Source organism: Nuphar pumila, chromosome 11, assembly GCF_984573655.1.
Source record: "Nuphar pumila chromosome 11, dmNupPumi1.hap1.1, whole genome shotgun sequence".
NCBI classification, from domain to species: domain Eukaryota; kingdom Viridiplantae; phylum Streptophyta; class Magnoliopsida; order Nymphaeales; family Nymphaeaceae; genus Nuphar; species Nuphar pumila.
Genome location: NC_143259.1, coordinates 60,620,481 through 60,633,152, shown reverse-complemented (window position 1 = coordinate 60,633,152; position 12,672 = coordinate 60,620,481).

Here is a 12,672-nt window from a genome sequence, read left to right as displayed (position 1 = left end):
ATGAGGCATTGTCTCCCCTTCAGTCACCGGCAATCGTCGCCATCGGCCGCCCTTCTCTTTCCCCCTTTTTCTCTTCTGCGATCGGCGATCGGCTGATGACCTCGCTACTATTATCATCGCAAAATTTTTCCCCTCCCTTGGAAGAGAGAAACGAATTTCGTGAGTCAAACTCGACCAAAGTTTTGGAAAATTGTTTTGAAAATTAACTCGCCTCCGTTTTGAAAATTTGCGGAAAAATTCTGTGGAATGGGATCCGCCTGTCGGTACGAGGTTCAACCGTTTCTAGGTAATTGAACCAAGGATCAATTATGTGCTTTAACTTGACTCAAATATCTAAATTGTGCTCTATTTTTCCTAGAATGCACAGAGAATCAGGCTTGTGCTATGAAATTTTGAAAATAATGCAATGTTTAAGAAAAAATGATGTTTGCTTTGGAAATTTTGAAATATGCTTGAAAATTGATTGGAAAAGTGCTTGAAAATTGAATTCCTGGGAAAATCATTGAATTTCATTGGAAATCAGAAATTTGCATTGGAAAATGATTTCTCAAGAAAACTTGAACTTTGAAAAATCGATTTTGAGATTTGGAATTTGTTTTTCTAAGAAAATGGATTTGAGAATTCTGAGAAAATCTAAGAAATTCATTGGAAAAGGATTTTTTTGAAATGGAAAACAGATTCTCAGGAAACTAGATCCTTAGGAAAATGGGAAATCTGAGAAAATCGATTTCTGAAAACTGGGGATTTTGAAATATGAGAATTTTAAAACATTGGAAAATCTTGGTTTGAACTTAGGAAATGCTTTAAAATGTCATTTAAAAACTTAGAATTCTGAGAAAATCAAATCCTGAGAAAGACAGTAAATCCTTGAGAAAATTGATTTTTCTGAAATTAAAGTTGGAAAATGAATTTGAAAACAATGCAATTTGAATAATATGAATGAATGATTATGAATTTGAAAGAGAATTTAAATTAAGGAATTGAGAAATCCTTTTGAAGTTTTGAGAAATGCAGTGCATTTTTGAAGTTAGCCTAAGAGTGTAGGCTAAATGTGGCTAATATGAAGATCATAAATCTTGGTTTTCTTCGTATTCTGACTATGGCCATAAATACGAATCCCACTGAGTTTATAAACTCCATAAGAGCTTGTGCACATGCCATTCGTGTCAACCATAGTGATTTTGAAATAAATGCACATGAATCATACATCAAATACTGGAATTTGCTGAAATTAAACTATAAGCAATGCAACCCTATTCTAAGCAGAAATGTAACTCTTATTCCAAATATTACATTGATTTTTATATTGAATTGAATAAAATAAAGAAAGAAGATAACTAAGTCTTCTTTTTGGATGTTCTTGAAAAACTAGAAAACAAGGTTAGCACAAATACGTAGGTTTTTCTGAATTTATCCAAAAATATGGGAAATTATCAGATATTATTCAGATATAAACCCAAATTCATACCCCCTTTGATATAAACATGATAAATAACGAATAAATTTCGAAAATAAACTTGAAAATTTGAAATTCAGGTCAAAATGACCAAAATGCCCCTAATGACCTTGAAATCAGGGTTTTCTCAAAGAAATTTTGTAAATTTTAGAATTTTGAAAATCAAATGAAATAAATCAAACATAATATGATAAAATTGAAAGTACACTAGGATCGAGGCAACGAGCACTAGAGGGGGGTGAATAGTGCTTTTAAAAATTTCTGCGGAATATTGAATGATTTTGCAAATCTCAAAGCAAACACACAAAGAACACAAGATTTTATCCTGGTTCGGTCAAACCCGACCTACATCCAGTCCCCAAGCAAAACCCGCTTGAGATTTTCCACTATCAACCTTGTAAACTACAAGATCACACAGACCATAACCGGTCCCACTTTCAGTAACAATCCTACTGAAAGCAAACAACTCCTTTACACCAAGGAGTCCTTTTTACACAAAAGAAATAACAACTTACAATACAACCTATGAGCCTTCCTTTTGAATGCAAATGAGATGCAATTGGCTTTTGAGGTTGTTGAAACACTCTACTCACGAATTCACTATCTCTCAAAGTGATTTGAGTGAAAAACTGAAGTGAAAATATCACGTGAGTGAGAAAACAAATACTTGAATGAATAGGAGTGAAAAGCAAGAAGTAATTCAATATGATTCTATTGAATTTTCATTGTTTTTGAGTGTAGAATGCACTCATATTTATAGTTAAAAGATTCCATACGTTAAGAGTATGAAAGGGTGTCAAAACTGTCCATTTTGAACGATCAAAACGTTTGAAAAATGAAAAGACACGCCTTTTTTGAAGTTTCAGGAAAACGGCAAAATTAGTCGACTGAAACATCAGTTAGTGGACTAATAGTTAGTTATTAGTAGACTGACCGTTATCGTCGGTCGACTGATCTGTTAATCGAGCCGTTTGAAAAACTGAACTTTTGAAACTTAGTCGACTTAAGAAAAGTTAGTCGATTGATAATATCATCAGTAGACTGAAAAACCTTTTAGTCGACTGCTGCTAAAATCTTCTGAAAAACAAACATTCTGTTCGGTCGACTGATAAAAAGCATTAGTCGACTGCTGTTAAATTTTCAGAAAACACATGTTTTGTTCAGTCGACTGATAAAACCATTAGTCGACTGCTGCTAATTTTCCAGAAAACAGACATTCTGTCCAGTCGACTGGTAAAATCTTCAGTCGACTAATTTGACACGAATGACTTTTTAGAAAATATGGCGCGAAAGGATTAGTCGACTGATAAATCGATTGGTCGACTAATAAACATGAAAATTTAAGAAAAGAGTTTTCTAAAAAGATTTTCAAAAGAGTTTTTTTTAGAAAAGTTTTTCTAAAGACTTTTAAGGTGAAATGCAACCTAAATATGCACTCTAAGTAAGGCTCTTACAAGAATCTAAGACTTTTAATGAATTAAACATTTGCACACAAGTCTTCAAGGATTCTTCACCGAATTCTTCAATTTCTTCATAGCCTTAGCTGAAATGCAGTTGATTCTACTTGCTCATCATCAAAACCTTGTACTTGAAGTATCATGTATGGCTTCATTGTTGTAACAATCTCCCCTTTTTTGATGATGACAAACTTAATCAAAGATGAAGCATTTAGATGCATAGATGGAGATTTTACTCCCCCTATCAATATGTTGCAAAACATTAAAAGTTAGCACATTTAAAGCACATATATCACATATTGATTGGTTTGCATTTCCATTCATCATTTCTTCATGCATTTAGAAATACATTCATTCAAAGCTTTCTTTTTCTCTTAATTTTGCATTTCTCATGCAAGACCTCCTGTAATGTAATTGCTATCATCTTTTTCTCAAGATCTCCCTGCAATTTCAAAGTAATGCTATCTTTATCTTTTTCTCCCCCTTTGTCAGAATAAAAAAGAGTAAGGGCAAAAATAGCATAAGCAAAATAGACTTTTAACTCGTATCTCTATTTTAAAACACGGCAAGAGAGTTCCGGCGTGTTTTGAAGATGCGCCAGTCACTGCAAGAGGATTCCGGCGTTTCAAGATCACGGCCAGAAGATTCCGGCGTCTCCTTGTTACGGTAAGAAAATCCCGGCGATGATGGAGTCGAACGGCACTCCGAGGGTTTTTCGGAAGAGCGAGAGGCAAGAGAAAAAGAGGGATTTAAGGGTTTCGAAAAGGTACGAAGTGAAATGATGCCTCTTTTTTTTAAAAAAAAAATGGGTTTTAAAACAAATCCAAGGGGTGTCGGGTCCCTTCACTTAAATTTTTTTTTTTTAAAAATTTAGTCGACTAAAACTTTATCGGTCGACTAAAAAGTGCGACTTATTCTAAAAATATCATCAGTCGACTAGAAATATATCGGTCGACTAATATGGTGCGATACATTCCAAAATATAAAACACCAGTCGACTAAAATTTTATCGATCGACTAATAAAGTGTGATTTTGAGATTTTGTTCAAAAATCAGTATTTTTATAAATCTAAAAACGAGCAAATACCTAGTTCTCTCCTAATTCTCATAAAATCTTCATTTTTAAGAGGTTTAGTGAAGATATCGGCATGTTGTTCTTTAGTGGAAATAAAATTTAACGAAATATCTCCTTTTAACACATGATCTCTTAAAAAATGATGTCTAACTTCAATATGCTTAGTTCTTTTATTGAAAATACGATATGCTTTACTTCTAGAAGAATATCCAAGAAATATTGATTCATCTGATTTTGAATCAAACTTATCAAGATTATCTTTGGTATTTAACAAGAAACATTTACTACCAAAAATTTTGAAATATGAGATCTTTGGTATACGATCATAATACAATTCAAAACATGTTTTATGTAAAATTGGTCGAATAAGAACACGATTTAAGACATAACATGCTGTATTAATTGCTTCAGCCCAAAAATATTTTGGTAAATTTTTATCTTGAAGCATGGTTCTAGCACATTCTTGCAAAGTTCTATTCTTTCTTTCAACAACTCCATTTTGTGGAGCCGCTGTAGGAAAAGCAAAGTTTTGAGAGATACCATGTAAATCACAAAACTTTAGAAAAGATTCATTTTCAAATTCACCACCATGATCACTACGAATTTTAATAATAGATGTAGATTTTTCATTTGTAATTCTTCTACAAAGTTTAGAAAATTCTGAAAAAGCATCATTTTTGCTTTTTAGAAAAATCACCCATGTAAACCGAGAATAATCATCTACTATAACAAAAGCATACTTGCTACCATTCAAACTTTGAATTCTAGATGGTCCAAATAGATCTAAATGTAAAAGTTCAAGAGGATGTTTTGTTGAAACTATATCTTTTGCTTTAAAAGAACTCTTGATTTGTTTACCCCTTTGACAAGCATCACATAAGTGATCCTTTTTATATGGTATTCTAGGTAGGCCTCTTACAAGATCATTCTTGGATAATTTTGAAATAATTTTAAAGTTAACATGTCCAAGTCTCTTATGCCATAACCATTGAATTTCATTTGAAACAATAAGATATTTTTCATTAAAAGAGGGTAATTCATCCAGATATAGTTCATACACATTGTTTCTTCTTTTACCTTTAAAAATGATCTTTTTAGATTGAAAATCAGAAATTAAGCATAAATCATTTTCAAAAGAAACATGAAAACCTTTATCACATAATTGACTAATAGATATTAAATTATGCTTTAAACCATCCACTAAAAGAACATTTTCTATCAAGGGAAATTTTGGATTACCAATACCTATCACTTTTCCCTTGTTATTGTCACCAAAGGTGACGGTTCCTCCATCCTTATTTTGGAGGGTGGAAAATAACTCCGGCCTTCCAATCATATGTTTGGAACAGCCGCTGTCCAATATCCATTTGCTCCTTATGTTGTGTACCTACAACAAAATCAGAAAACAGAGCATTTGACCCCTTTCTATTTTTGGGTCCATGAGAGTTAGTCTTAGGAACCCATATCCATTTGGATTTTGGTTTCCTTTGATAATAAATATTCTTTCTATAAAAGGATTTAGAATAAACATTTCTAGAATAATCATTTCTAGATGCATTTCTATTAGAACTAGAAAGTTTAGTTTTATGAACAAAAGGTTGAGAATAATGTCTTTGATTTTTCACCACATAGTTTGGTCTATTTTGAGTATCAAAGAAGCTATATCCCAATCCGGTTTTATTAACCGAGCATCTTTGAGAACCAAGAAGTTTTTCTAGATTCTTTTGACCATTTGTGAATTTGGTCACTATAGAAAGAAGATCATTTGATTTTTCTTTAAGACTAAATATTTCCTTTTGTAAGAGATTGGTTCTAACTCCAATTTCTTTTATCTCAATTGCTTGGCAAGAATTTTCCTTCTTGAGATCTTCTATTTCTTGAAGTAACACTTTATTTTGAGAGTCAAGAGTTAAATTTTCAGTTTTTAACTCTTTATTTTTAGAACTAAGACTCTTAAATTTAGCATATAAATCATTAAATGCTTCAAATAACTCATCATAGTCAAATTGACTTACCGAATCTTCTTGTGCTACAAAACACATGTTGGCGACTTCTTCATTTGATTCTTCATCGGAAGAGGAGTCACTATCATCCCAACAGGCTTGAAATACCTTTTTCTTCTTGAATTGGTCCTTGGGCTTGAATTTGAGAAGAGGGCAATCTTTCTTGATATGTCCTGCCTTTTTGCAGTTAAAGCACTTTACTTCATTGGGAATGGAAGAATCTGCTTTCTTTGCCTTTCTTTGAAATCTTCCTTTTTTGATGAATCTTCTAAATTGTCTTGTGATGAGGACAATATCTTCATCTTCTTCAGAATTTTCTGAGTCAGAAGTAGCCTTAAAAGCAAGAGATTTCTTTTTAGGCTCTTCTTCTTGTCTGTCTTGAAGTTGGACCTCATATGCCATTAGGTTACCAACTAAGTCTTCAAGAGTGAGAGTATTGAGATCATTTGCTTCTTCAATAGCAGTGGTTTTTCTCTCCCATTCAGGAGTTAAACACCTTAGAATCTTTCTGACTAAATCCACTTGTGAATATTCTTTTTCAAGGGATTTCAAAGTGTTAGTTATATTGGTCATTCTAGTTACCATGTCCGATATAGATTCATTTTGCTTTATTTTGAACAATTCAAATTTATGAACTAAAGAAGCAATTTTAGATTCCTTTACCTTTGACGTACCTTCATGTGTTACGAGAAGAGTATGCCAGATTTCATTAGCTGTAGAGCATTGAGAGATGCGATTGAACTCTACCTTATCAACGCCACAATATAAGGCATTCATTGCCTTGGCATTAAGTGAAGCAGTCTTCTTTTCATCATCGGTTGAAATCAGTTGATGGAGTTTGGTACTTTTCTGAAACAACTCTCCAGATATCGAGATCCATGGATTGCAGGAATATTGTCATTCTTACTTTCCAGTATCCATAGTTTGTTCCGTCGAAGAGAGGAGGACGAACAGAGGAACTTCCTTCTTTGTGCTGAGATGTTGTAGTTGCCATGCTATTTGATGGTCAAATCAAAGTAATAGCAAACATGTGCTCTGATACCAAATGAAAGTGCACTAAGATCGAGGCAACGAGCACTAGAGGGGGGTGAATAGTGCTTTTAAAAATTTCTGCGGAATATTGAATGATTTTGCAAATCTCAAAGCAAACACACAAAGAACACAAGATTTTATCCTGGTTCGGTCAAACCCGACCTACATCCAGTCCCCAAGCAAAACCCGCTTGAGATTTTCCACTATCAACCTTGTAAACTACAAGATCACACAGACCATAACCGGTCCCACTTTCAGTAACAATCCTACTGAAAGCAAACAACTCCTTTACACCAAGGAGTCCTTCTTTTTACACAAAAGAAATAACAACTTACAATACAACCTATGAGCCTTCCTTTTGAATGCAAATGAGATGCAATTGGATTTTGAGGTTGTTGAAACACTCTACTCACGAATTCACTATTTCTCAAAGTGATTTGAGTGAAAAACTGAAGTGAAAATATCACGTGAGTGAGAAAACAAATACTTGAATGAATAGGAGTGAAAAGCAAGAAGTAATTCAATATGATTCTATTGAATTTTCATTGTTTTTGAGTGTAGAATGCACTCATATTTATAGTTAAAAGATTCCATACGTTGAGAGTATGAAAGGGTGTCAAAACTGTCCATTTTGAACGATCAAAACGTTTGAAAAATGAAAAGACACGCCTTTTTTGAAGTTTCAGGAAAACGGCAAAATTAGTCGACTGAAACATCAGTTAGTCGACTAATAGTTAGTTATTAGTAGACTGACCGTTATCGTCGGTCTACTGATCTGTTAATCGAGCCGTTTGAAAAACTGAACTTTTGAAACTTAGTCGACTTAAGAAAAGTTAGTCGACTGATAATATCATCAGTAGACTGAAAAACCTTTTAGTCGACTGCTGCTAAAATCTTCTGAAAAACAAACATTCTGTTTGGTCGACTGATAAAAAGCATTAGTCGACTGCTGCTAAATTTTCAGAAAACACATGTTCTGTTCAGTCGACTGATAAAACCATTAGTCGACTGTTGCTAATTTTCCAGAAAACAGACATTCTGTCCAGTCGACTGGTAAAATCTTCGGTCGACTAATTTGACACGAATGACTTTTTAGAAAATATGGCGCGAAAGGATTAGTCGACTGATAAATCGATTGGTCGACTAATAAACATGAAAATTTAAGAAAAGAGTTTTCTAAAAAGATTTTCAAAAGAGTTTCTTTTAGAAAAGTTTTTCTAAAGACTTTTAAGGTGAAATGCAACCTAAATATGCACTCTAAGTAAGGCTCTTACAAGAATCTAAGACTTTTAATGAATTAAACATTTGCACACTAGTCTTCAAGGATTTTTCACCGAATTCTTCAATTTCTTCATAGCCTTAGCTGAAATGCAGTTGATTCTACTTGCTTATCATCAAAACCTTGTACTTGAAGTATCATGTATGGCTTCATTGTTGTAACAAAAATATGATGATATGCATGAAAATTTATGGAATTAGAAATTGAAATTTCGAAATTATGGTCAAAATGACCAAAATACCTCTGATAACAAGACTATGACCTTGAAACCAGGGTTTTCTGAAATAAATTTTGTAAAATTGGAAAATATGAAATGCAAATGAGATTGAAATTAACCCTAATATGATTTTACATGCTTATGTACATGATAAAAACCCTAAAATGGTGAAAATATCATAAAATATCAAATTTAACCTTATTTTCGCCTGAGTTTCGCTTCTGAATTTAAAGATAAACTAACACATGGAGCAAATGAACTTGAAATTAAGCCAAATTTGTCATGGAGATCTAAAATAACCCTAAAAACAGAATGGAGTGTGAAAATCTAATTTTTTTGTATTTCGTAATATGGAAAATAGTAAAAATCCTAAGAAAATCAAAATTTTGCCTAAAATGCTGATTCTAAACAGGATTTCGGATATCAAACTTCCATAAACATTTCCCAACTTTTATGAGGTGACAGAGGACAGTTAGAAAAAGATTTTTTACTTTTACACTTTCTGGTTTTGACCTATGGTCGGAACTGTGCCACTCCGGCAAGTCAGATCGGAATCCGGCGATTCTAGGATTTGGGGAAAACAGACAGGTTTCGGTAGAAAATGTGGGAAAAATAGCAAACAGATGGGAAAAAGGATAAAATTATGAAAAAATGTCCCTGACAAACAGGAGAAAGTTTGATCTTTTCACACTATTGGGATTCGGGTTACGGTTTGGAAAAACGCAGACTGTTATTAGAGACCCAAATCTCTAGAATTTTGGGATATTGAAATCTGTCAGACAGAAAAGAAATTTTTGGGAAAAATACTGAAATAATTTCAAAAAATCTCAAATTTTGGAAATGACAGGAAAATATGTTAGGAACAACTTTCGTGTTGAAAGTTTTTGCAGACAGGCTACGGATTGAACGAACTTGATGCATTAGAGTCTGTTTATACCCTGACAAAGGAAAATCGAGATTTTCCTAGAGGTCTGGGAAATCCGATTTTTGACAGAGGTCAAAACTTTTTGGAAAAACCTAAAAATTTCCATATCATAATTAGATTCAATTATGAACCCACTATGATTTTTGTAGGACAATTTAAATCCCCTAAAAGGGTGAATTCAAAGGTTCTTTTCTGCCAAATCAGAAATTGAAATTTCTGGAAGTCCAAAACCCGAATTAGGACTTTGCTTTGTTCATGGGGTTACAAAACTCGAATGAAACCAATTTTTTTACATGAAATTAAGAACATATAAATCTAACAATATGAAAATTTCAAGAATTTATTGATGGAATGTTAAATAAGAAATGATGACTGGACTGAATGCTTAAGATTCAAACCTATAGACTCTAGTCAAAGCACTAACAAAATATGCTATATGAATGAAACATTAATAACAAAATGAACTTAAATGCAATGTAAAAACTATATGGAAAAAGATAAAATGAAAATGTAGAGAGGCATAAAGTATTTCATTGATTTTGGCTATTGAGAGGAGGGACTTGATCCATTCGTTGGACATATCCCTTCCTCTATGCAGCCCACAATCATGAGAAGCCCATGGAGTTTTAATAAAAAAAAATCGATAGAGCATATGCAAGCTTACCTTAGATTGGTTTTGATCAGCTGGAGGTCTTGCTGCTATGGTGAAGGTGATGAAGGTTGAACCTTAGCCATATGATGTGGTGTTGAAGTGGTGGCGGGATCGGTTGAGGGGGAAACAACTGCTAAAAGAAAGTTGCCGCCATGCGTGGAGGTTGTTGCTGGTGGTTGGAACCGATGGAGGAAGCTGCTGCAAGGGCTGGAGTGGTGGCTGGATCAGTTGAGGGGGGAGAGAGAGAGAGAGCTGGAGTTAGGGAGAAGAGAGAGAGAGATGGGAAGAGGTGAGAGAGGAAAGGGTTGCCTTATGGTGTTTTCCCCTCTTTTTCTTTTTTTGTTTTTTCTAACTTGGCTCTTAATTTCCTCTACCTAGGGTTTAATGAGCCAATGAAAAGGGGAAGCCCTTTAAGTGAATGGCTGGGCAAGAGGGAAAAGAAGGGAGGAAGGAAGGGAAGAAGGAAAGAAGGAAAAGTAAAGAAGAGGAAGAAGAAAATGAAGAAAAGGGAAAAAGAAAGGAAAGAAAGAAAAGGAGGGAAAATGAAATGGGAAAGAAAAATGAGGAAAAAAATGGAAAGTGGGGCTGGAGGCTTGGGCGACCACCTTGTGGGTCTCACCTCTCTAAAACGCAAAATAAATAAAAAAACAAAAATGAACAAATAAAAAGAAAATTGAAAGGAATAAAAGAATTTTTTTTTTAATAAAACAGAAATGTAAATGAGTGGGCCATCTCAGAGCGGGTCCAAATTCCACTTTTGAAATTCATTTTGACGATTAGAGGGGTAAAATAGTCTTTTCAAAAAAAATTCAGACGAAACGAGCTATTTTTTGCAGTTTTTGAAACGAGCTCAGATTTTGAAGTTCAATACCCTGTTGCAAAGCAAATCCAGTGTAGAATTTAAAATTTTGATTTTGAAAGAAATTCAGATTGTTTTTCTTGAGAAAATACTTCAAAATTTATTTTCAGACGAAACGAGCTATTTTTGGCAGTTTTTGAAACACGCTCGGATTTTGAAGTTCAATACCCCGTTGCGAAGCAAATCCAGTATAGAATTCAAAATTTTGAGTTTGAAATAAATCGAGATTATTTTTCTTGAGAAAATATTTCCAAATTTAGACTCTCGGAGGTAAAAATATCAATTTTGGAAACCCGGGGTTTGAAATTGATTTCTGAAAGCTTTTAAAACTCGATCTGGATTGAAATTTATAAAAGTGGAGTTCTGGACTTCGAAAATGAAATGCTGAGAAATGATATGAAATGACGAGAAATGACATGCGAAATGCAGACTCTGAATGAAGAATTTTGGATTTTAAACCCCGATTAACACTTGTACCAGTTCAAAAAGCATTAAAATTGATAAAATTTGCAAAATAGCTCGAGAAATGGTTTTATGACTCTACTGGGTTAGAATAACGTATCAAATTACTCGTATAGTACAATCATTTATGATTTTTTTATGAGGTTCTTTGTGGAGTTCCCCACCACTCATGATATATGATCATTCCCATGTATAAAACTTACAACAATAATATCAAAATACAAGGTAATGACATAAAATTAATGCAAAGATAACATAAAACAAAACAAAAGGGCAACTTGCAAGGGATCATCAATTCATTGATGTGAACTAGAGAAATCATGCAACTCATGAGTGAAAGGAGCCTAATGTAAACTATAAATGATTAGATGATAGAGCCAAAAGGAAGTCTCTCTCTCAATATATATATATATATATATATATATATATATATATATATATATATATATATATATATATATATATATATATATATATATATATATATATATATATATATATATATATATATATATATATAGTACTCTTTCCTTCTTGTGATTGCCATTTATTGGGGGCATCATTGATGGCATTATTCCATTCTTGTTTCAATTCATTTGGGATCATGGAAGGTCATAAATTGTATTTGATTGTCACCAAGGTCATAAATGTTGGATCTAAGCCCCAGTGCGATTTCATCTTTCAGACACCAAGTTTTGAGAATAGATTCATTAGGAGTCAACTTGAGAACCCTTGGGTTAAGATAGTGTGACTCAAGCAATTGAGATGTGGTGGAATGCATATCTGGATATGGGGCACAACATCCAGTTACTTTGAGCCCAACCCTGGCGAAGGGCAGAATGCTGATACCAATTAGATCCAGACTTGGATCTAACCCTCTTGCAACGTTGAGATGCACATGGAGCTGGTGGAGTCTATAGGGATGAAAGATATGAACCAAACTGACTCTTTACACATATTTAGTTTCCGAGATCCATAAGATCTGGACTTGGACAAATTTGGACCCATCTAGCTTATCAGATATATACTTTACATACATTTAGTTCCAGAGATCCATAACATTTGGATTCAGATATGGATGTAACAATTTTCACCGAATCCAAATCCGATTACCCACAGTTGAATATTATTTGCTCTAACAAATCCAACTAAAGGAATTTGGATTTGGTTAAATATCCAACCTAAATTTGAACATTTGACATCCCTAAAAAAGCCCTTAGGCATGTCAGATCCATGTAGTGGGTCCAGATGTCAA